This window comes from Pleurodeles waltl, chromosome 5, assembly GCF_031143425.1.
Source record: "Pleurodeles waltl isolate 20211129_DDA chromosome 5, aPleWal1.hap1.20221129, whole genome shotgun sequence".
NCBI classification, from domain to species: domain Eukaryota; kingdom Metazoa; phylum Chordata; class Amphibia; order Caudata; family Salamandridae; genus Pleurodeles; species Pleurodeles waltl.
The window spans coordinates 1,553,809,714-1,553,835,152 of record NC_090444.1 but is presented as its reverse complement, the minus strand read 5'-3'; the positions used below and the strand labels follow the sequence as shown (position 1 = coordinate 1,553,835,152).

Here is a 25,439-nt window from a genome sequence, read left to right as displayed (position 1 = left end):
CTTCGGAGACTGGTATAGCACCACCCAACTCTGACACTCTCACTCCGAAACCATGCTACAGATTCTCAATACAGAAGTGCCACTGAATTATGTGTGTGAAAAACATTTAGTTTTCAAAACATTTTAAAAATAATTTCATCATAACAGTGTCCATGGTCATTATTCTCACATCATTTATGTTCAATTTCACAGTCTTGAAGTACAACAAAAGAGTTAAATGAGAACACAGGAAACAATTTGGTGATCTGAAAATGCAGTTTTTCCATATGACAATGCTTTGTAAGTTGGGCGTTTGCCATCTAATGACACAAATATAAAAGAAAGGTGACTTCAAAAGCAGGGGCTTAGCTTTGAGGGGAGGTGTTGGGTTGTTACAGCCTCCTAATACATTTATTTTCGGGTAAATAGTTGAGTACAGGTGCTTTCAAACGTGTTTGGTGAGGTGTCTGTCGGATTTCACCAGGACTTTTTACATACACACAAACAATAACTCATTTGCACTCCCCATCGCTCTGTTTCAAAAATCTTAAAAACTGTTGCGTATTTTACAAAATATTGATATTTTTCTAACTTTGTAACCCTACCACTCCGCAATCCTCTTCATTTCACTTCCCCTTAAGGTCCTCTTGTGCACCCTGATTGGGATATTAAGCACTTTAACATTATAATATTGGAAAATCTGAAGCTCACTCTCCCCAATCTTACTGGCCAAGCTACACCCTTGTCCGGCAGATTTAAAGAAATAAGAAAAAGTGCAGCTGCATCTGCCAACCTATTGAACACTGAGGAGACTCTATAGTGTGACTTAGGCTACTATAATTACGAGGGCCAAAAGTGAGCGGGTGTAACCACAGCCATTCAACTGGACAATCATAGTGTGAATTAGTTGCCGAAAATCAACCAATTTATGCAAAATACGTACATGAAAGCAGTTGCCATCCAGCTGTGTCAGACTCGGGCTAGAAGCACAGGTGTAACACAGGTCCATGCAGACCCCATGAAACCAAGACCAATATATATCAGTGAATATCTGATATATTAGAGACCCCGGGCCTCTCATCGATTTCTGCAAGGGGGTCCCATCACTTTGTGTCACACCATTGAGTAGAAAAGGTGGTGGGTCGTTGACATGACTTATAATCTGGCAAGAGTACCACCTTTGTATTATGGCGGGTGCATCCATGCTCTTTGTACCACCATCCTCTAGATATCCGATAATCCAAAGGGCATCTCTACATTACATCACCCAACATATATATTGTTTTCGTTTGCCACTTTATCAGCAAGCATTCAACACCAATTATATTTCCACTGGAGCAAAGATGCCTGCGCTTCTGCTCTCTTTTTGTAGGTGATATCCCAGGGGGGCCCAACTTTTGAATGTTCTTCTAAGACCCGCCTGCAAGAGATGACACTGGGCCCTGACTCGAAAGGGCTGGAAAGGACTAAGAGTAACATCTAATTAAAAGGCTAACTCAAACCAGGTTGAAAGAGTCCAATTAATCTGGAAGCAAAGGATTCTGAAAGCAACGGGGTACCAGGTTTGACAAACGCAAAGTAAACTGCTAGACAGTGTTTCTCAGGTGTAAACCTTAATGAAGTTGCACAATAAAATCTTATCTTGAAAACCAGAGAGTATTAATTAAAAAGATTTAAGAAAATATGGACCTAAAAAGGAAAAATGCATTATGAAGCCTTTAAACGCATTAATTAATATTTTATGATAATAAGATATTTAAGATGATACAGGCCCACAGAGGGCTGAAAAGCTCAGCTGCAGCCCTACTGTCCCATTGAGATCCTTGCAGAAGACAGTAGCGGCATGGCCCTGGACAGCAACACTTGCCACATCAGCTCCGTCACTGACACACCACTCCTGTGCCCGAGAGAAAGGAGGTGATACTTATGCAGCAGCACGGACAAGGGGAATCACCTCATGCTAGATGGCTGTTACCATCATGAAATTGATGGGTAACCATCTTTGTTGTTGGGCTTCCCCCCGGACTCAGGGGCCAATTTTTATCTAGATGCCTGCCAAATTTAGAAACCACCACCAACCTAGTGATCATTTCTAAAGCTTTGTTGGGAACCACCATCAAGGCTTTTGACACTTTGGTGCAGGGTTCAATCAACATGACAGAGCGCAGCACCTATTCTTTAACTTTTTTTATTTTCAAAATGAAAATCCTGAAGTGGGATAGAAAGAAAATGCTCACCTCACCACAGACGTTTTGTTGAATAGCGAGGAGAGCATTTAGCTGTTTTTACTGTCAGGGATTTCCTGGAGGTGACTGGCAGCGAAAACAAACCTCTAATTCCACCCATCTCAATTATGTGAGTGGAACTAGAGGTCTCTGATGGCCTTTATTCTGCAGGGCAATCGGAGGGGGGTTAATCACAGGAGATGCAAAGTAGTTTAAACCTAACGTCCATTCACCTCTAAATTTGGCAGGCAAACCATTACCGTGGCGGTATCGATACTCCATCAGGACAGAGTATTCATACTGCCAAGATACAAATTAAACCCTCAGTTTTGCTCACCAGCATTGGAATCCCCTCATCAAAGATTACTGCTGTGTTATGAAATTTGCATGGGGCCAACTTGAAATTCTCCTTGTGTCACAGTTGGGACCACAAATGGCATTGCAATCACAGCTGGCATGTTCAGCTGCAGTTTCAGAGTATCTTACGGCACTCTGGCAAAAGAAGGCCATAGTAGTGCATCCACACACAGCATCCCATTTAGTTATTTGCTCCTTCAGTGACCCTGGCAGCATCTATTGGTCAAGGAAGGTTATTTAGTTGTCCTTTATAGTGCGGCAGCGGATAAGTGTTATTTCTCTGATAAGATGGCTACTGTGTCGTAACTCTGACATGATTTTAGCATAGTCAGTGCCTGATAGGGATTTCTTTGATATCTATTACCAATTTAAAATGTAATAAGGAAAATGTCAATATATGCAAAACAGCACAGGCTTGTACTGAAATGTGACAGAAGCACTATTGAGCCAATAGGTTAAGGTGGACTCACCCAAACAAGTCAATAGCTTATGGCTGCTGGACCAAAGCCCCTTGTCTGTATACTAAATGTTGTATATTGTGCTGAGATGAGATATGACAGACCTCTAATGCCATCTGTAGCCAGACCTAAGGAAGGGGGAACAGACTCATATTACAGCTACACTTACTCACAAGCCATAGATTACAGACTACTGTCCCAAGAGCAGGTTTCAGAAGCTCTCACTCTGGAAGAAAATGCCAACAGCACACTTTTCCAGGGGCACTTGACACATCACCCCGTCAGTGCAATCACACCTCAGGATCTTACCATATGGGGAGGCTTCGGAGACTGGTATAGCACCACCCAACTCTGACACTCTCACTCCGAAACCATGCTACAGATTCTCAATACAGAAGTGCTTTCTTGTCAGACTTCAAGATGCTCTCAGGTTCAGGTTTCATTAGCTCTCACGGTTACAGTCCCAGAGATGATTACTCCAAAATTACACTTTATCTCTACGATCCAGCAAAGTATTGGCGACGTCTGAAGCTGTCTCAGAACCTCACCTGCCCCCAGTCTCACTGTTTAATGTTACCTTTGCGATAATTAATTATTATGTGGCTATTTTGTTCCCAACATCTAGAAATGTTTTTATTTTATTTGTCTTCAATGTTTTGATTTTCATCAGCTACACAGTATGCACATCTCTACATATATTTGACAACCAGCTATAAATGCACTAAGATGTGGACAAAGAGACATGGAGGGTATTTTAAAATAAGCATAGATGACTCCATTTAGCCTCTTTGCTGCTGAGGAGAAGGGTTTTCGATTTGCCTTTGTGCTAACGGGAATGAGAAGTGATGTAATTTAGCAATGGAGTTAAGTTTTCCATCTTCCGTAACTTACTCGTCCTAGATCAATTACTTTCGGGTAAAAGGTCCTCCTTATAGTTGTTTTGTTCATGTAAATCTGAGGTTTATTTAAATCTAAGCAATACGTATGTTGACCAATTTCTGTAGAAAACTACTTGAGAAAGTGATTGCTTTTATTTCATGTGTATAATTTTCACAAATAATGCGCTTTTCTCTACCTGCTTCTTTTAGTGAAGCTTTACAGCATTATCCGCGAACATGTCATCTCTGAAGGTGTCATTACAGAAAGATAACCCTCCATTTCTAAGCCCTCAATATCTATTCCTCCTTCGCTTTCCTTCATGGAAGTCTTTGGTGTGCTCGAGTGATCATATAGATTAGAGCAGATGCCCTCATCCGAACGCTGTTTTAGAGTCTCAATTTTTAAATTGCCAATTCTGGGAGTCTGCTGAGTCCTTAAAATATTAAGGATTCACTCTCGGCTCCAATTTCTTCCAGCTGGCTGTCCCTACTGTTTCATCCTGCCCCGCGCTCACTGAGTGCATGCGAAGGCATGGCTTCTGTCAATTGTCTTTAAGTGGAAGCTGAAGAGCTTCAAAGTGGTGCTCTTCTCAGACTACAATATATAGTTTTCCCCTTTCATCCTAGTAAGAAAAAAAAACTTTGCCTTGACCTCAGTTGTTCATCAGGCTCTCCCATGAAAATTACAACAATATATTTCCATTTCTACATGTAAAATTTAGCAATTACGGAGAATATATGCCCTTACTTACAGGGTTTCAGCATAAGGCACTGCTGCAAGTCATCTTACTGCACTGCCTTATGCCAAAGTGAAAGGGCAGGAATGCACTGTATTTATGCAATACGGTGCATTCCTGTTCTTTCCCCCCGCTCTGGTGCCGTTTTGTCAGTCTAGCGCCAATGCAGCATTGCATGTAGGATTGTTTTGTGCAGGAAGGAGAACCTTTCTGCACAAAAACAATGCTGAGAGGCTCTTTTCTCTTTGAGTGCTGCAGAATGCAGTACACATGGAAAGAGGAAAAAAGTGGAAAAAGGGGCGCAGAAATAAAAATATTTCTCCTGGTTATGCCTTACCTTGAGAGGTGTAAGGTTTTGGGGCTTCCCTAGCTTTTTGTCATCAGGCAAATCTGAGTCAGCATCAAAATCCATGGGTGGGAAATGCACAGCAACACTCATGGAACGACTCCCTGGCACAGAGTGTGCGACGCAGTGACTTGCGCTGCTTTGCCTTACTCCATATCTACGAGGCATTTCAAAGCCATGCAGAGTGGCTTTGCGTGGCCTCATAGATATAGCTGAGACATTTGCGCTGCTAGAGCATCACAAAAAGTGACACTCGGTTGGTGGACGCCTCTCATAAATAAGCCCCATTGAATCAATAAAGATCCTCCGTAATTCCTGTTATGGATGGGGTCAATAGGGCATAATAGTACTATGTCCTGGCAGCTTGCGGCATTCATGCAGGTCATACAGGTTGTGGCATTTACTATGTATTTTACAATTGTTACCCTAGAGACATGTTGTACTTCTAACATGCAGTGTTAATGTTTCAATAATACACAATAATGTGCAGCTTCAAAACAATTCAATGAAGAGTGCTTTATAAATGGTTATGAATATTCACTCACTCACCTAATAGCACCACAGACAGAGAACACTGTGGGTTTTGTGGTTCATTTTCTAAAAACACTATAAGATGTTTAGTATGGGCTAGTACACATTTGTGATTCTTTTACCTTGTATAGAGTCCTTATGATACCCACTCTACACTATATATAGGTAAGTAGATGATTTCAATTAAGCTGGTAACTACACATTCTGGCCAATTGAAGCTCTTGTTCGCAGTATAGTTTCCAAATTCTATTCATTTAGCTCAATAGAATTTCTTTATGTCACTTCACCTGACCCATGAGCTGGTTATCATAAACTCTTTAATCACTTGAAGATAGCAGGATTTTTGGAGATATGTTGTGTTCAGGACACGATGTTGCAGCAGGATCTGAGCGCCACATTGTTTTCCTCTAATACCCCATAGTAACATGTTGAACACAGCACACGTATCTTCCCTGCTTCCCCTTCCTAGTTAATCTGAATTTAGCATGAAGAGTCAAAAAGACAATACAAGTCTGCCTATGGTTAGATTACACCAGTCACTGACTAACACCCAACACATAATGACCTTGGCAAATGCAGACACATACAGACAGGTTATCAATTTATTTTACTATGCTTGCCTTCTTGAGTCTTTCATTTGATGCATTAAAACAGGCTTGGGATATAGAAGAGTATACAATATTGTGTTGAGTAGATCTGCTTTCCAACTTTCAACTTCAAAACTTGGAGCTGGTAGAGCATATTGAATGTCACAATCCCCCTCTCACTTCCATTTCTTTCCTCAATTTGTTTTTTAACATTTTCCCAGCTTTGAAGTTGGCAAGCTAGCACAAACAATACAAAGTTATGTGTTTCAGCTTGCAACAATTGTTTTGCAGATCCTAAAAGAACATATCTGGTATTAGAACACTTTACAACACAATCAGCCCTCCACAGGGCTTGGTCGCCCCACTCACTGCTGCCGCTCCTGCCTGCCTTTGCCGCCTCCTGCCTGCAGATTCCTTCGCTCGCTCGCTGCTCCTGGGATTTCCCGCCGCTGCCTCCCTGCGGCCCCGCCCCCCTGTGATTCCATTCGCCGGACCGCTCCCGCCACCCAGCTGCTCCTCCCTCCCGGCTCCTTACTTAAGGGGACCGTAGGGGACCACAGAGTGTGACCGCTCAGCCCTCCACAGGGCTTGGTCGCCCCACTCACTGCTGCCGCTCCTGCCTGCCTTTGCCGCCTCCTGCCTGCAGATTCCTTCGCTCGCTCGCTGCTCCTGGGATTTCCCGCCGCTGCCTCCCTGCGGCCCCGCCCCCCTGTGATTCCATTCGCCGGACCGCTCCCGCCACCCAGCTGCTCCTCCCTCCCGGCTCCTTACTTATGACGCCCCCAGAGCGACCGCGCAGCGGACGCGCGCAGCGGGAGCTCCGACTGAGCGCCGAAGGTGCGCCAAAGGTAAGCCCGTCTGCGCCCGTCCGCGCCTGGACCGCGCCCAGCGCCAGACCCCCTGGTCCTCGCCCTCGCCAGCACACCCTGCACAGCTACGATGCCAGAACCCTCCACGCACTCAACGCCGGCCGAAACACCGCCTGCTACCGAGCCACCCCGAGACGCACCCACGGACCCTTCACCTGCCTGACCTGCCGCTTCACCAGCCTACGACCCAACACTGCACCTACTAAACCGAGCCCCAGCAACAAACACCTGATGTGCATCCTGCTCAACACCCGCTCCGTTCACAGGCATGCCGTCGAACTCTGGAACCTCCTCGATTCGACAGCACCAGACATCGCCTTCCTGACAGAAACCTGGATGAACGCCTCCTCAGCACCCGACGTCGCCATCGCCGTCCCAGAAGGCTACAAAATCACCAGGAGGGACCGCGTCAACCAGACAGGAGGAGGCATCGCCATCATCCACAAGAACACCATCCGCATCACGACCAACTCTGATGACACCTTCACCTCCGCCGAACACCTCCACTTCCAGATACACACCAACCCCAAGACCACGCTCAGAGGCACCCTCATCTACAGACCACCGGGACCACGCACACAGTTCAGCGAAGACATCACAGACTTTGTCAGCCCCCACGCCATCAATTCCACCGACTACATCCTCCTGGGGGACCTCAACTTCCACCTGGAGGACGACAAGGACCGCAACACCACTGCTCTACTGGACAACCTGGCCAACCTCGGACTCAAGCAACTGGTAACCACCCCTACACACCACGCCGGCCACACGCTTGACCCAGTCTTCTCATCCAGCAAATATGTCACCTTCAGCCACTCCACCAATCTCCAGTGGACTGACCACAGCTGCGTCCACTTCAGCTTCAGTAAAACGACGACCCACCACCACCCTCAACAAACCCCCCGCAGGAGCTGGAACAAGATCACCGGCGACCAGCTCACCACCTTCCTCAGCCAGAACCCCCCCACCAGCTCAACGGACCCCAACGAAGCCGCCAACAACCTCACACAGTGGATCACCAACTGCGCAGACGCCCTCGCACCACTGAAGAAGAACCCCCCCAGCAGACGCAGCAGCAGGAAAGCCTCCTGGTTCACCGACGAGCTCATCACCTCCAAGAAGAACTGCCGCTCCCTGGAGAACACCTGGCGCACCAACCAGACCACAGACAACATGACGGCCCTCAAACACGCCACCCGCAAACACCACCAACTGATCCGCGCCACAAAGAAGACAGCCTTCAAGGAACGACTGGACAACAACACCCACAACAGCAAGGAACTCTTCAGCATCGTCAAAGAGCTCTCCAACCCCGACGCCGGAAACAATGACATCACTCCCTCGCAAGACCTCTGCGACTCCCTCGCAGCCTTCTTCCACAACAAGATCGCCAACATTCACAACAGCTTCGGCCCACCAACCACAAACCCCACCACCGAACCGATGCCCCCCACCGCCACCCTCCGCACCTGGACCCCAGTCAGCACCGAAGACACAACACGCACAATGAACACCATCCACTCCGGATCCCCTACGGACCCCTGCCCACACCACATCTTCAACACGGCTGACCACATCATCGCACCCCACCTCCGTGACATCGTCAACGCCTCCTTCAACACCGCCACCTTCCCGGAGTGCTGGAAACACGCCGAGATCAGTGCCCTGCTGAAGAAACCAACTGCAGACCCCTCCGACCTCAAGAACTACCGCCCCATCTCGCTCCTCCCGTTTCCTGCCAAAGTCATCGAGAAGACCGTCAACAGACAGCTAGCTGCCTTCCTCGAGACCAACGGATCCCTCGACCACTCGCAATCCGGCTTCCGAGCCAACCACAGCACGGAGACCGCCCTCATCGCAGCCACAGACGACATCAGATCCCTAATGGACAATGGGGAAACTGCGGCCCTCATCCTCCTGGACCTCTCCGCAGCGTTCGACACTGTCTGCCGCCGCACCCTGGTACAGCGCCTGAACAACACCGGCATCCAGGGGAAGGCCCTGGAGTGGATCGCCTCATTCCTCGCCGGAAGAACCCAGAGAGTCCGCCTCCCCCCGTTCCGGTCAGCGGTCACCGAAGTCATCTGCGGAGTTCCACAAGGGTCATCGCTCAGCCCCACCCTCTTCAACGTCTATATGAGCCCCCTCGCAACCATCGCACGTCAACACAACCTCAAGATCATCACCTACGCCGACGACACCCAGCTGATCCTCTCCCTCACCAGCGACCCGGACGCCGCCAGAGCCAGCCTACACGAAGGGATGAAAGACGTCGCCGAATGGATGAAGAACAGCCGCCTGAAACTGAACTCAGACAAGACGGAGGTCCTCATCCTGGGATCATCACCATCCGCCTGGGACGACTCCTGGTGGCCCCCCGCCCTGGGAGCCACCCCCAAGCCAACGGACCACGCTCGCAACCTAGGCTTCATCCTGGACTCCTCCCTCTCGATGACCAGACAAGTCAACGCCGTCTCATCTTCATGCTTCAACACCCTACGCATGCTTCGAAAGATCTTCCGGTGGATCCCCACCGAGACCAGGAAGACGGTCACCCAGGCCCTCGTCACCAGTCGGCTGGACTACGGGAACGCCCTCTACGCCGGCACCGCCGCCAAACTCCAGAAGAAACTCCAACGGATCCAGAACGCCTCAGCACGACTCATCCTGGACATCCCCCGACACAGCCACATCTCCGAACACCTGAGAGACCTGCACTGGCTCCCCGTCAACAAAAGAATCACGTTCCGACTCCTCACCCACGCACACAAGGCCCTCCACGACCTGGGCCCCAAGTTCCTCAACAGCCGCCTGACCTTCCACAAGCCCACCCGCCAGCTCCGCTCCGCCAGCCTCGCTCTCGCCACCGTCCCCCGCATCCGCAGAGCCACCGCCGGAGGAAGATCCTTCTCCTACCTGGCAGCCAAGACATGGAACTCCCTCCCCATCCACCTCCGGACAACGCAAGACCATCTCGCCTTCAGGAAGCAACTCAAGACCTGGCTGTTCGAGCAGTAGCGTTTCCCCCCCCCCCAGCGCCTTGAGACCCTCCGGGTGAGCAGTGCGCTATACAAATGCCTTTGATTGATTGATTGATTGAATCAGCCCACATTCATATTAGCAACTCGGTTGCACTGGGATGAAGGTTTTATTCAATACGCATAGGCATTTGGGACCACAGTACTTAGAGATTGGCCACAGATAAGGGAGTAGACAAGAAAACGATTTGGAGCAGGGGCAATATATGTAGATGGGATTCTGACCCTCATAGTGCCAGGCTAACTTTACATGCTGCATTCTGTTTAACAGAACTAGGAGAATATGTGCCACATATATATTATAGATTATTTTAGAGGGGCCTGCGGTAATTGTGATGACTGTGAGAAATTAGATTACTGGCTGGGGTAGGGAGTGAAACCCTACTTAAGAACCAAACATAATCCTTGTCAGGGTGAGGCACAAGCAACCCTCAAATTAACCTGTGCTTATCCCCCTGGTAGCTTGGCACAGAGCAGTCAGGCTTAACTCAGAGGCAATGTGTAAATTATTTTTGCAGCACTTCAAACAGTAATACTATGAAAACAGCACACAAGAAAAATCCCACACCAATTTAGGAAAATATAAAATAATGTAATTAATAAAAGAAGACCAAAACAACAAAAATCAAATGAGTATAACCAGTGTTATGCAATTTTTCAGTGAAAATAGCACAAAAAAGCACACAATGCCAACTGTGGATATATGTAGTTGCGCTGGACCGGGACAAAGACACAGGTTCAGGTTGACTGTGATAGAATGCAGGCCAGTTTCAGTGACCCAGTCAGGCCCCCTGAACAAAAGTACCTTAAATCATAGTTCCAGAGCATTGCAGGGTCTCACGTCAAGGATGTGTGGCACAGCCGAGTCAACACATCCGTTCCAAGAAGCTATGTTGCTGCAATGTGAGGTTCTGTGTCATCACCAAGATTCCTGTCGATGAGGTCTTGAATGCAAAGCCAGGCATGGCAATGCTTCGGATGAGAAGAGCTGCGAGGCTGCAAAGTGGGAACCTGCGTCATCATTGAGACTATCGTCTATAAGAGATTTGGGATGCAAGGGCTTGCATCAGTAAAGCTTCTCACAAAGGCGGTTCCTAAGCAGGCTGTGAGGTAGATGTAGAGTCGTTGCACTGGGAGATCCCATGCAGTAGGGGAGGACAATGAGTCTGTTAGTGCACCTGGTCCTTAGTAAGTAAACTTAAAAGGGGACGCGTATAGGTCAATGAACCTTTTGATTCGCATGGAGTATCCTAGTTGGGCTAATGGCAGTCACACTAACGATTAATACATAATTCAATATACATTAGTCATCAACATTAATGAATCAGAAACATGACACCCTATGATTCTCCGGCCGTGAATAACCACAACTCACTTTACGTTTTAGTAGTTTTTACTCCCTATTAGTTACAATACTAATTCTTAAAAATTAATTAAACTTTATTCGAGTCAGCAAATCCGTATTAATTCATTAGAAGGCACCAAAAACATAGCCTAATCAAAACTTGCATCAGAGTACATTCGAAAGCAGTAGAATTAGTCAGTAATCAAATCAGGAATGAATAAGCCAGCATGGGTAGAAGAGTTCAACAAATCAGTTTGTCAATCATTTGTCTCTGTGTTTGTCAATGTCATAAGGTAGGAACCTCACCTAACCCAGATTAGCATCAGCATGTAGGACTTCATGTGAAAACAGTTTAGAATATGAATTTGGAAAACATCTAGCTACGGAAAAAAACTATTAAAAACAGCGCAGTTGGTACCTAGAAAGAAAAGGCACAAAAGTTAATTCAGTCACATTGTCATATCCACCTATCCTCTGTATGAATCAGCAACAAGTCTGTCTTCGTCCTCAGGTCATCTACAGATCAGCAACACATCAGGCTCTCAAAAGCATGAGCCCAATGACAGAATTTCAAATCTTCTTCTATCTCGCATCAATTTCGGAATATGGTCTTCTCTACATCTGCACCTAACATCTCTGAAGATTTCCCTGGGAAAGTACGCTCTGAGCACTTTACACAGTAGTTGATACATTCTGGTTTCCATCGTCTCCTGTCGGTTCATGCAGAGGTTTCAGCTAGACAATTTTAATAAACAATAAGCAGTTCATGGTTAGTCTGATTTGTCAGCATTTCATTGAGCGTTAATATTCAGCTTCTGCATGATGCCTGGCAAAACTAGGCCACAACTATGGCTAAGTTAAGCTCTACAACATAATGCAAAACATAAGTTATATCTCTCAATATGACATACTATTACGTTATTCTAATACGTTTTCAATATTTCACATATGTTAGTTGTTCTTTTAAAATAATTTGTGAATCTTGGTGATCGCTCTCCGAGGTCACAATTTGAAACGTGCACATTATTTTCTACATTAGTCATTTTCTCAATTTTTCATTATTCAAAATACATAAACATTCATTAATAATTTCTAATTAATACATTTGCGCTAACAAGTCTTTTCTGCTTGGGATTGCACCACGCAGTAGAGGTGGTGCGCCAGTTCCCTTGGATCCTCAGATGGGCTGTCAGAGCACCCTCAGGCCCACTCCTAAAGGTCCAGGACTTGCGTAGCACTACTGGGCAGGGTAGGACTCATAGGTAGCGGAGTCTGGGTGCTGGGTTTAAGGATTGTGGTGCCTTCTGTCCCTGAGGCGTTAGTCTAGAAGCCAACCAACTAGCCCTTAGAGTTACTCTGGGGTCCTGGGATTAACAGATGCAAGCCCAGTCCTTCTCACCCAAGCAAGAGAGAAGGAGGTCAGCACAGAAGAGGGACAGTCCTTCACATAGGAAGTCTATCAGAGTACCAGTCCTGCAGAGTGGCAGTCCTTTCAGCAGCAAGCAGTCCTTCTTCCTGGTAGATTATCCATAGGTCCAGAAGTCTACTGAAAAGTTGGTTCTGAGGTTGGCATTTATTACTGGGCGTTTCTTTGAAGTGGGAGAAGCTTCTAGAGGTTTGCCCTTTGAAGTTCCTAGACATCCTGCCTTCTCTGCCCTGGCACCAGGCTAATTACAGGTGGTATGCAGCCATTTGCATGCAGAACACAGCCTATTCAAGTACAAGTAAGGTGGTGCCCATCTTCGCCCACTATCCTGCCAGTGAAGGCATATCTAAGCTCTTTATTGTTTGTAGCTGTCTAGGAGGAACAAACAAAGCACAACTGTCAGCTACACCCAGTCACGTGACCAAGAGAAAGACTGCAAGCACTAAATGGCTAAGGCAGAATAATTACAACTTTCTAAAAGTGGCATTTTCAAAATTATTTACAATCCGACTTCACCAAGAGAGAAGATTTCTCATTAAAATTCCAACATTTGGAAACTACCACTTATTAGAAGTAATAAGGTAAGTCCAATGCTAGCCTGTGGGAAAAGTGGGAAATTGTGAAAAACGAATTTAAGAGTTTTTCATTACCAGGAAATGTAAAACTAAAATGTTCATGTCCAATGTTTTAAATACACTGCACTCTGCCCTCAGGGCTGACCAGGGCCTAACCTAGGGGTGACATATGTATTAAAAAGACAGGTTTGGGCCTGTTAAAAGGTCTATTTTGCCAGATTGAAACATCAGTTTAAAAACTGCACATCAGGGCTACAATGGCAGACCTTAGACATGTTTAAAGTGCTGCTTCAGTGGGTGGCACATTCAGTGCTGCATGTCCACTAGTAGCATTTAATTTTCATTTTTAATGTGATGCAGTACACAATTTAGTTAGTCTTGCACATGGAGTACTTGATTTACAAACCATTTTTAGATGAGAAAATGTACCTGACTCACGGCAATTTAAGAATGTGTTTTAAGTAAATAAGGAGTAAAGTACACCTACTGCAGAACTAAATTCTAATCTGGGATAAACATAATTAAATGTCCTCACTTTTGGGCTTCCTTTGTATTAGTCTCCATCTTATCCATTTTGTTCTGTGATATTACACCATGTGTATGCCATCCTCTTCTCCTATCTCACCTCTATGAATCATCTATTTATACTCTTTGTCAGGAGCCTTACTTTGTTTTAATTGTCTGAGTTGACCGCTGTTTTTGTTTGGTTTTGCTTCAGTCCAGTCCTAAACAGGACAGATTTTTACATATTTTCCTTGAATATTGCCCTATATTTGCTATTTACGTGAGGAGACCCCACCACTGTGCATCAGCACTGCTGCCAAGGAGTGGGGATAGACAGAATCTAGGGATTAGCTGAACAGAAATAGCAACAGCAAATTATCTAAAAACAGGATATATGTATTATATTCCTAGTAAAGGGAGAATATGTTAATGGAAACAACTGAAATACGGACTGTTGGAGGCTAGTTATTACTAGAGGTGTGTGCGCACTTAGCACTAGCAAAAGTGCCCCCAGACAATATTAGGTCCAGTCAAGGTCTCAAAACATCAGCCCCTGGCTCAACCCCTGGCAGCTTGGCAATGAGCAGACAGGCTTAACTTAGCAGACAGGTATGTAAATCATTTAAATACCCCAATATAATAAATAAGTAAGGCACAACACACAATAAAAATCCTACACCAATTTATAAAAATAGTGAATATTTTTATCTTTAAAATGACACCAAAACAATAGAATTCCAATATAGGAATCAGAGATTTGAATGTTTACAGATTAAAAGTAAAACTAGCGCTTAGAAGCCAATAGCTCTCAAAGGGTGAAGAAAATACATTGCACGGGCCAGGACCCAGTCAAGAGTTCCAGCAGTCTGCAATGTAACTTCCAGAAGTGTTTCTTGATGCAGGAAAATGGTCCACAATCCCAACCTGAGGTTCCAGAATCTCTGAGTAGCTCCTTGGGACAATAGGACTACAATTCCCACAGTGCACCTGGCCAAATCCTTAAAAGTCCACTGAAAGCTGTCCAGCTGGGCTCTTCTGGCAGGAATTGATGCAGGTGACTCTTGGCAGCTCCTCTATATGTGTCGCTTACAGGGCGTTCACTCCTGAATCCTTTAGAAGCCAGGCAAAGTTCTCCTTGGTAAAGGCCAGGGTGTGTAGCAGATGCAGTCCTTGAGAGTGCTGTCCTTTTTGGTGCAGACCCGGGGTTCAGCAGGGCAGTCGTCTTTTTGTTATGATTTCCAGGCGGGGATCTTTGGGCATCCACAACACCAATCCAAGGGTCTAGAAGCTGGGACATGGTTGATGGGATGTTGGGACTATGTTTCCTAGAATGCATCTGGCCCCTTCAAAGGCCATTGAAGGCTGTCCAGTTAGGGACTTCTTGATGGAGACGATGCAGTTGGAGCTCTGTTAACCTGTTGCTTTCAGGGTGTTCACTCTTAAGTCCTTTTTGAAGCAAGGCAAAGTCCTTAGTGTTGTTGTTCCACTGTGCAACAGTAGCAATATGTAAGAGTGCAGTTTTTGAGATTGATGACCAGGGGTCCAGCAGGGCAATCCTTCTTCTCCTTGTGATTTGAGGCAGCACATCTGAGTTTTAATGCATATCAGCCACTATTATTCAATCATCTTGGGGGACAAAAAAGGGGACACCCTTGTCTAATGAGCCACCCAAAAGCATGACAGCTTCCTCCAAATTGTGACATTTGCCAACCTCCCTTCATCAAATAACCTCTGCTCAATGTAGGCCGCTTATCACTTCATCAAAGCAGCCAGGCTAATCCTGTCAAGGTTGACCAATCAAGAAAGGTCACTACCAGGCTGGAAATTGGCTTACAGAAAAGAAAGTCTAATAACTTATTTTCTGTATTAGTTATGATAAATTCAACAGTGGCAAGTTAGTGGATTTATCATTATCAATTTTCCATCAATGATACATTTAGCTCCTTATGCTTATGGAAAATATTCCCATGTTAGCCAATGGAGCTAAGTCTCTACAATGAGGAAAAATGGAGGGTGGTATTTTTCCCTCACCAGGGCATATAAAACATCTTTTATATTTCCCTGCTTATAGTTACATGGCACCCCACCCCTGGGGCATCTAGGGTAGACCTTAGGGGTGACTTAAATATAAAATAATGTAGATTATCACTTTGAAAGTACCTTTATTTCCAAAGTCGATTGTGCACACATTTGACTTTTTAAAGGCAATCTGCAAGGCAGTGCTGCTTTTAAAATAACAGCAGGCAACACAGCAGTGCACACTCAAGTACAGGAAATCGACTAGGCCTCTAAACTTCCCTGCCCTATTATATACAAGGGACAAAAGAACTGACCCACCAAGATATTGCAACCACTAAATTACAGGGTGAATAAATATTTACTATTTTTAACTCCACATTTACTTAGGTTTAGGCGATGTAGTAATTGCAATATGTTTGTCTTGCGATATAGCTCATGCTATATAGTGACCCCCAACCCTTAAAACTGCCCTGTCCCAAATGGAAACAGACATTCTCACACCATTCTCCATAACTCTGGAACATCATGACCATACCTGAAGATCACAAATCTCCTCTTTGCTGCTCACTTTTAACAAAGATCTAGAAAAAACCTAAAAGTTCTTGTGATGCCTCCTGGAGGTGCTGTGCATGAAAACCTCCTCACCCCCTGACCATTTACTGTCTTCTTCATACCTGTTTTCATGTATTTCCACTGTTGGAAATGCAATGTTATTGCACTTTTCCTTCAGACTAAGCTCAAAAAGTACTTTAATAATAGTTAACAATTGACTTAAAGTGTCACAGCTTTGAGGTTCATCGTATTACACAAGAACGCATGTGGAATTGATGCCTTTTGAATTCTTCTGTATAGTGTTTTTCCTTTTTCGGCTTAGGTTGAAGGTGTTTAGAATTCTACCTCTCAACCAGCCTCTTGAACCAGCCAGTCAATACCAGAGGCAGGTGGGCACCTATGTGGCATTTTTGAAAGCCAAAAGCACAATATACAAAAATTGCACTTAATATGCCAAAATGTCAGATTGCCAGTCTTTCCACTGTGAGATAATACCAAGCAGGTATTACGGGATACAATATTTCCTGTTGTAGCAGCACAATTCTTCCACGAGTGCCACATCAGAAAGGGGGAAAATGCTACAATATAAAGGGGGTCATTACGACCCTGGCGGAACAAGTCCGCCAGGGCCGTGGGACGCGGTGGCACCGCCGACAGGCCGGCGGTGCCCCGCGGGGCATTCTGACCGCGGCGGCTCAGCCGCGGTCAGAGAAGGGAAACCGGCGGTCTCCCGCCGGTTTCCCGCTGCCCCAAAGGAATCCTCCAAGCCGGCGCAGCATGCTGCGCCGGCATGGGGATTCCGACTCCCCCTCCCGCCATCCAGTTCCTGGCGGTTCTCCCGCCGGGAACCGGATGGCGGGAGGGGGAGTCGCGGGGCCCCTGGGGGCCCCTGCCGTGCCCATGCCTATGGCATGGGCACGGCAGGGGCCCCCGTAAGAGGGCCCCTAAAAGTATTTCAGTGTCTGCAAAGCAGACACTGAAATACGCGACGGGTGCAACTGCACCCGTCGCACCTTCCCACTCCGCCGGCTCTATTACGAGCCGGCGTCATCGTGGGAAGGGAGTTTTCCCCTGGGCTGGCGGGCGGTCTTGTGAAGACCGCCCGCCAGCCCAGGGGAAAACTCGGAATACCCTCCGCGGTCTTACGACCGCGGAGCGGTATTTCGGAGGGGGGAAGCCTGGCGGGCGGCCTCCGCCGCCCGCCAGGCTCGGAATGAGGGCCAAAATGTCTCCCCTGTTTCAACCTGCAAAATGTTGATTCCTGTGTTTTTCCAGAGAATATATTTGCTAGGTTTTACCTGGTAAATTTTGCGCACAGAAAAATCGTTGCAGAATTTGCTCAGATCTTGTCATACTGATTTCAACACAAAATTGTATTTGTAATCGAGACAGCATAACAGAGCAACTAGAAATGGAATGGAGGAGAACAATATAGACACGGCTCTGCAGAGGTAATAGGAAGTGAGCAGTACAGCTGAAGTAAACGAAGCACTTTTGCTAGGGTCATTAACGAGCAGCTTCCCATAAGTGTGTGCTCAGCTCCCTCTGGGGGTTTCTGTGCACTCCAGAATCCCTGAACTCAGGTGACAGTACACAACATAACAATGTATCTGGAGGACTACTGCTGCCAAGTATAATCCCTTCATCAGTACTGGCACCTTTTCTCAGAAATTCTCGAGGGTGCTGCTCTTCTGGTGAGATCAAAGGTACAACGTAGTCTGGGTTCACTTGTCAACGCTGCACAGGATGATGCAGTAAACTATTTCATGGAAGGAAAGTCCATCTGATATCACGCTATGAAACCAGTGTGAGGAAACACTTCACCGAAGCCCGCCAACATGACAGCACCCAGGTCAGTCACCCAGTACAGTTGGTGGCTATATTTGTTGCTATTAACTCTGTGTACATTTGAGGGCATGTGTTGGGGTCCCGATGGGTGGACCTTCAAGATCAATGAAATGCCTGATAAGTATTCTGGGAAATATTAGTTTTCGATCAAGTGTTGTTTGTGGTGGCTCCTTCATTAGGGCTCTGTCCAGGTAATTATGAGCAGCTAGCACTCACTGCATTCCCAGCTGCTTATTGGTTCTATCAACAGAGCCCAGGACAAGCATTCAGGTAATGTTTTAGTCAGAGGATATTTCAGAAACGGGGTGAATAGTATGCCTCTTGTATAATATGTGCCCTAATTAACACATATTTATACACAAGTACAGAGTGCTGTGGCTATCATCCTCAAATTACATAAACTGCCTGTAAACACTGCGCATAATTTGGGGGAGGAGAAACAACCCAGGCTTCATTGAGGGCCTTGGGTCACTTTATCTCACATTTACAAGAAGAATCAGACAGCATGGTTGGCGCTCTCTTGGCACTATGTAATGAGCATTATGTGCACACATACAACTGCACTTGCCTCACTTTTGCATGTTTCATTCTGTATGTATGAGTGTGGTATTTGCATGGAGAAAATCTAGCCAAAAGACAACAGAGGTCTGTACTGGGTCAAAGGCAAAGGTAAAATTAGTGAGTAAATGGAGTTGAAGCTGGATTCTGAGCATGGAGAGACAGGCCTTTTATTCCACCGGGCATTTCCCCACTGCACTGAAGCCCTGGGAGGCCAGTTTTGAAAGCCTGGAGACACTCCCGATGCACCTATATTGTTTCACAGCTCCCTGAGGTCAATTGTAGCAGGCAGGGAAGGCTTCAAGAGAGAGAAAGTGATCACGGAGGGGGAAAGAGCAAGACAGATAGAAGGGGTGAGAAAAAACAGAGGGATGGAACGAGAGAGATTGCTCGAGGAGAGGAAGGGTGTGAAGCTGTTTTGGGCATTCTTGCCATGTCTGCTTTTAGAAAACCCAAGTTCAACTCTGGTTCTCGGAGTGGAGGTTTCCTACTACTTAGGGCCTCATTACGAGTTAACGGTCAGACGAGCCCACCACCAAACTTGCTCCAATGTTCCCGCCGGGCTGACCAGTGTGAACATTGTATTACGCCATTCCCGTTGGGCTGACCGGTAGGAACAGTGCTACACTATTGGTCTCTGCTCTCTTAAGGAGGTCCAGGCCAATACCGTAGCACACCGACACCATCAAAATGTGCACTGTCTGCAAAGCAGACAGTGTGCATTCCAATAGTGCTGAGCAGGGGGGCCTCTGTCACTGGCTTTCTGCCAGCCTTTACGTGGTGGTGTCCCCACCATGGAAAGGCTGGTGGAAAGCTAAGTTGTAACCAGTACGCCGGAGCTAAGTTTAGTGCTGCTGTGGTTGAGTACAACTCAGACCACTGTCACCCCGTCGGGAAGGATGTTCCTGCTGGTGATGGTGATGCCCTGGCAGGTCTGCTTGCCAGGGTTGTAATGCATTGATTGTGTAGGATGGAGTGTGGCAGTTCAACCATCACCCTAAGTGTGGTGGTCCTCAGACTACCACACTCGTAATGAGGCCCTCATTGTGTTATTTAAAGAGGTATGCTTGATCTCTTTCTTAAATTGAGGCAATTGTGATGGATATTTGGATGTTATTCAGATTTACACATTTGTAGAAGGCTTATTGTGTTATATTTTCTTCTCTGCACTCTTTTGACTCCAGTCTGATGGTGTTCTAGTTGTGGGTGCTAATTTTCGGGGATCGAATTTCCTTTATTCAGTCTCATGGTCATTTGGTTATCCGTGCAAATATAAAATGTAAAAAAGCAGTGTCAAAACGGGCTCAACTGTTTCGTAAATGATTTCTGAAATATTGATCTCTCAGTAATCTCGTTGATGCATTGTTCCTCTTGTTCTGATAAACAAACTCTTGATTTAGTCCATGTGCGCAATCCAAACTTAAGATATATCACATGTCTACATTGTTTCCTCAAGGTCTTGTGTATGGTCTGCTATGACCTTGGGATGTATGACGGTGCAGCTATGGCACTAAGAGAGGCAGCAATAAACAATCCTAAACTGTGAGAGTCTGGGGAATAATAGAACAGGCAGCCTCTGTATATTGTTGTCCATGCCCTTTTACTAGCACTCAGCAGCAGTTGAGACACTTATGCTGTTCGCGTTAGAGTGAAATCAGCTAGTAGTGAGTTAAGGCACCTGAACTGTAGAGATAGTTAAAGCAATATTTGGGGTCATCCAGCTTTCCAATAAGGGGGCACCTTGAATATGCTGTAAAAAAACAACGGGGTGTATGTGACTAATACGACATGCCCGATTTTCAAACAAGTGTGTGATTGTTCGTGTGTTGGTGTAAAAGAGAGAAAGAGAGAGAGGGTAGAGAGAGGAGGGATGGGGAGAGTGAATGAGCGAAAGAAAGTGAGAGGCAAATGTAGAGAGGAGGGGAGCCTACGGTGTGCAAGAAATCAAGCTAATGATAGAGCTAGTGTGAAAGATAGGGAGGAGACAACAGTTAAAATGATTGGGGGCAACTTGCGATAAACGTGAAGAACACAGGCAAAAGAGTTAGAGGGCGAGAACCTGAATGGGACAATTCAGATGGAAATGGTTTGCATTATAAACACAGATAATGACAGAGGGTTAGAGAAACACAGAGAAAGGTTTTGATGGGGGAGAATGCTTTCCCGACTATTCCTCGCTAAGAGGACCCTTTGATTAAGTCAGGATTGCGGCACTCAATCAGTATTGTTTCTACCACTTATGTAGGTGGTTGTACCTTCACCAGGTGTGGTGAGTCATCACTAGCGGAAGCAGGAACATCTAACCGCGAAATGTGTGTGGCCATCTTCAAATTATTATACCTCTTTTCTTTTTAATGCCCTAATCCTTTCCAATAGCGAAACTTAAGAATACACAATGCTAAGAGCTGTCTATACACAAAGCGACCATGTAAACACACGTCTGAGTGTAAAAATCATTTATCAATATTTCCAAAAATCATATTCTGCAAATTCAGAGCTCAGGAGCAGGAATTATTCCACCATTATTCCTGTCTGGTTTGTGTTCTGAAAGGCGTGCACAGTGCCACTGGCCCTGTTAATGTCAGCCATCAAAGCTTCTGCCATCAAACTTTCCTAGGAAGTGTAATAGAAAACTTCGGATGTGAATGAGTGTTTTGCTATAAAAGCGTTATGGTAAAAATAAATAAATTAAACAGGTAAACATACTTTTTAGTACTGTCCCATGCCGCAATTATTTTCCTCTGCGATGAACCAAAGATTACTCGGTGTCTTACTGGCTTTTTTTATATTGAAATAAACTGGGTGAACACTTATTTGCTTAATATGGACTGAACATCGTACTCTCATTAATGCAAAGACCTGCTGCATATCAGAAGAAAGCCACAGTGCATGTCACAGCTCCCAAGAAAAGTGCACTCTGCCGCAGCAGTACTGGTTTCTGCGTATCAATAGAGCATGACTTTATGTGCACTGGGCAACTACAACTAAAATCCACATTTTATCACCCTGGTCCGTTCACCCACGGGTGGAAATGTATTTTGCTGGCAGGTTTGTGGGCTCTCCACTCAATTATATATGGCGCACAACGTCAGCAGCAGCTGTCTAAAAGCAAGCCCGTGAAAGCTGTCGGTGATCAGCTCTGCTTTGTTTTCACAAGGGCCACAGAACCTATTCATCCAGGCTGAGAGCACATTCTACTTCCTGGTGCTAAGAGGAGAATAATACCTGCATCCCTCCTCCCCATTAGCAGTCTGGGCATTCATTCAGGGATGCACATTAGCCTCCACTTGACATCTCCATCAATGTGATGTTGATGGACTGATTATTCAATTTCATGTTTTCAGTGTCCTTTCAAATGCAACTATCGCGCGACGCGAGGCACAATAACAGGAAATGTGGCTGTTTAGTAAGTTATCATCTAGCACTGACATTCACCTACTGCCTAATCGAAGCGTATTTCTCCGACTCGTGCACAGATTTTAATATCAAAGGGCATGTAAACATTTTCATTTTGTTTTCCTGTAACACCATAAACTGTACTGTGTCTTTATCACTTTAATTGCTAAGACACTATGGGGGTCATTCTGACCGCCGTCCGCCAAGGTACCGCCGTCAGAACACCGCACCGCGGTCGAAAGACCGCGGCGGTGATTCTGACATTTGCCCTGGGCTGGCGGGCGGCCGCCAAAAGACCGCCCGCCAGCCCAGGGCAAATCAACCTTCCCACTAGGATGCCGGCTCAGAATTGAGCCGGCGGAGTGGGAAGGTGCGACGGGTGCAGTTGCACCCGTCGCGTATTTCAGTGTCTGCTGGGCAGACACTGAAATACTTTTTAGGGCCCTCTTACGGGGGCCCCTGCCGTGCCCATGCCATTGGCATGGGCACGGCAGGGGCCCCCAGGGGCCCCGCGGTACCCCCTACCGCCATCCTGTTCATGGCGGGAGAGCCGCCATGAACAGGATGGCGGTAGGGGGTGTCAGAATCCCCATGGCGGCGGAGCGCGCTCCGCCGCCATGGAGGATTCAGACGGGCAGCGGAAAGTCGGCGGTACACCGCCGACTTTCCGTTTCTGGCCGTGGCTGAACCGCCGCGGTCAGAATGCTCAGCGGTGCACCGCCAGCCTGTTGGCGGTGCTACCGCCGACCTCCGCCATGGCGGTAATTACCGCCATGGTCAGAATGACCCCCTATGACTTCCCTTGTGTGTGTTCTGGGTTGTGTTGGATTCTGTTGAGGGGTTTTCGCCTTAATGTCTCAAAGGAATGTGACTATAGGCACTTGTAGTATCGACCCTTGTCAGGGCCAGCTCACCCTATACAAGTTGTGCCGGGGTTTAGCTCGGTATACCCCTCATGCTTGGGCCAAGTGACGGCGCCTAGGCATGATGTATCTGAGGGGTTAAAAAGCAATCAGGGAGGTGCAAAAGTTAATCCTTGTTGCAGAGACCAGACTAACGATAAAGTGCACGCTTACCTCTATCAGTGGCTCGGCGTAATTCTTTCTGCTGCCACCCCAGACCTTACAATTGGCGACGAGGGTAGCAAAGTCCTCTGCCTCCCAAGCTCCAGACTCGGCTCCACAGCCCTCAGGTGCATTCCATCCAATGGCCATCGGAACGCTGCCTGTGCCGGCAGCTCAACAACACAAACATGGTCTCTGGCCTGGCAGCACCGAGACGTGCTCCTTCTTGGCTGCACGTGGCAGCCCTTCGTCCACAGCCCCACCCTCCCTGAGGCTGCCCGCGGCCTCGGCCCAAGCTGCCCACCGAAACAGCAGCGGCCCGCCCACACAACCTCGAGGCAAGTGTTTCCCCCCCACCTCTCTTACTAACGCCTCACGGTGATGACAGAGGCCAACCTCAGCACAGCCAGGCCTGCAGCACGTGTACAACTCGTCTCTCAGCATTCCCGCTCCTCCCGTCCAGCAAGTATTTACGGCCACACCCCAGCCTCTGACAGTGGCCAAGTGAAACTGTCCCAGCCCTTTTGCCAAAGGTGAGGACCTTCAGTCTGAAGTTTTGGACATCACCACCACACCCTGAACACGGTGTCCCGCACCATAACTCACGCGCCTGTCAGACATACTCACGCCCAGTGGCATGGAGGGTGTTCCTGCTCTGGAACCTTTCACTATCACCGGCACCCCCGCACCCAGGCCGCAAGATGGAAAGCATGGCTGGAACGCCTTGAGACCTATTTCGAGGCTCTTGAGGTAAAGGATGAATGTAAAGGTCCCCTACTCCTCCATTTGGGAGGGGCGGACATCCACAAAATTTCCAAATCTGTGCATGAAGCAAAACCACACATGTGCAACACACGAAAAGGGGCAATCACAAAGCATTTCGAACCATACGCCAATCCAGAGTATGAACGCTTCTTGCTGCTCCAAGCACGCCAAAACACAGATGAATCGGTAGACGTGTTCTATGCACACCTAAGAGAGCTGGCCAGCACATGCATGTTACCTGACGAAGAAGACGAAATAGGAGCTCAATTCATCCAGGGATGTTCCTCATCAAAACTTTGGGAGCACATCCTACAAGAGCTGAAGATGCAGATGAGAGACATCCTCACCTTAGGCCACTCACAAGAATTATTGAAAGCGAGGGCCGCACATATGGAGCAAATACCAGGTTTCCAGGTAAAGACGGAGACCATCAATGCAGTAACCACGGATCCACCAAAAATTAGGACTGAAACACCAAAACGAAAACCAAGAGACAGGGTCTGCAGATGGTGTGGGAGCCATCTACCCCATCCAGCAGGCTGCCCAGCCCGAGGGAAAACTTGCAGCGCGTGTGGCAAACTCAACCATTTTGCAAAGGTCTGCTGCTTCGCACCGAAAACACCTGCCCCCAAGAAAGCCAATCGAGATGTAACTGCTTCTCTCACCACTAAGTCTGACAACGACATGGACAACGACCAACTGGTTATCTATGTCATACATGCCATTGGTAACCGGTGGCTGCCCACATGCCAAGTGGTGCTACATCACCCACCCATCTCAGTCCTAATCGACACTGGAGTGTCAATTAATCTTGTGGCTGAAGACGTGTATCAGAAACTTACAGACCCACCACCACTAATACCCATCTTAGCACAGGTCCGTGCTTTTGGAAATAGATGCTCACTCAACATAGCTGCCGTTTTCACAACAGACGTTGCCCACGAGAGCATGAAGATCACAACCAAGATCTATGTGTCACAAGAAGGGACAGGATTCCTGCTCGGCTGCTGCACTGCTCAAAGTCTCAACCTGGTACACTTCGCATTCAGTGTTCACACCACCGGTTTAGAAGACCCACTGAAAGACTTTGGCCTGCTGTGTGAGGGCATTTGATGCCTAAAGGGCCCACCTCTGAAACTCCACATAGATGAATCAGTAGATCCCGTCACCCTCCGACACAGGCGAGTGATGTTCCATCAACGCCCCAAAGTAGAAAGAGAGCTTCTACTACTAGAGCAAGCCGGCATAATCGAAAAAGTGTCAGGACCCACTCTGTGGTTATCCCCCATAGTCATTGCCGAGAATCCCAAGCAACCTGATGCTGTCAGAATCTGCGTGGACATGCTCCTCTGTTAGAAGTGGGGTCTTTGGTTGGCAGTCAG

The 25,439-nt window shown here is 46.9% G+C and overlaps 1 protein-coding gene across 26 annotated transcripts in view; it reads left to right on the top strand.

Moving 5' to 3' along the window:
* MYT1L (myelin transcription factor 1 like) overlaps positions 1-25,439 on the top strand; it is a 1,206,615-nt gene that overhangs the window by 443,304 nt on the left and 737,872 nt on the right. The gene's annotated exons all lie outside the window — the stretch shown is intronic.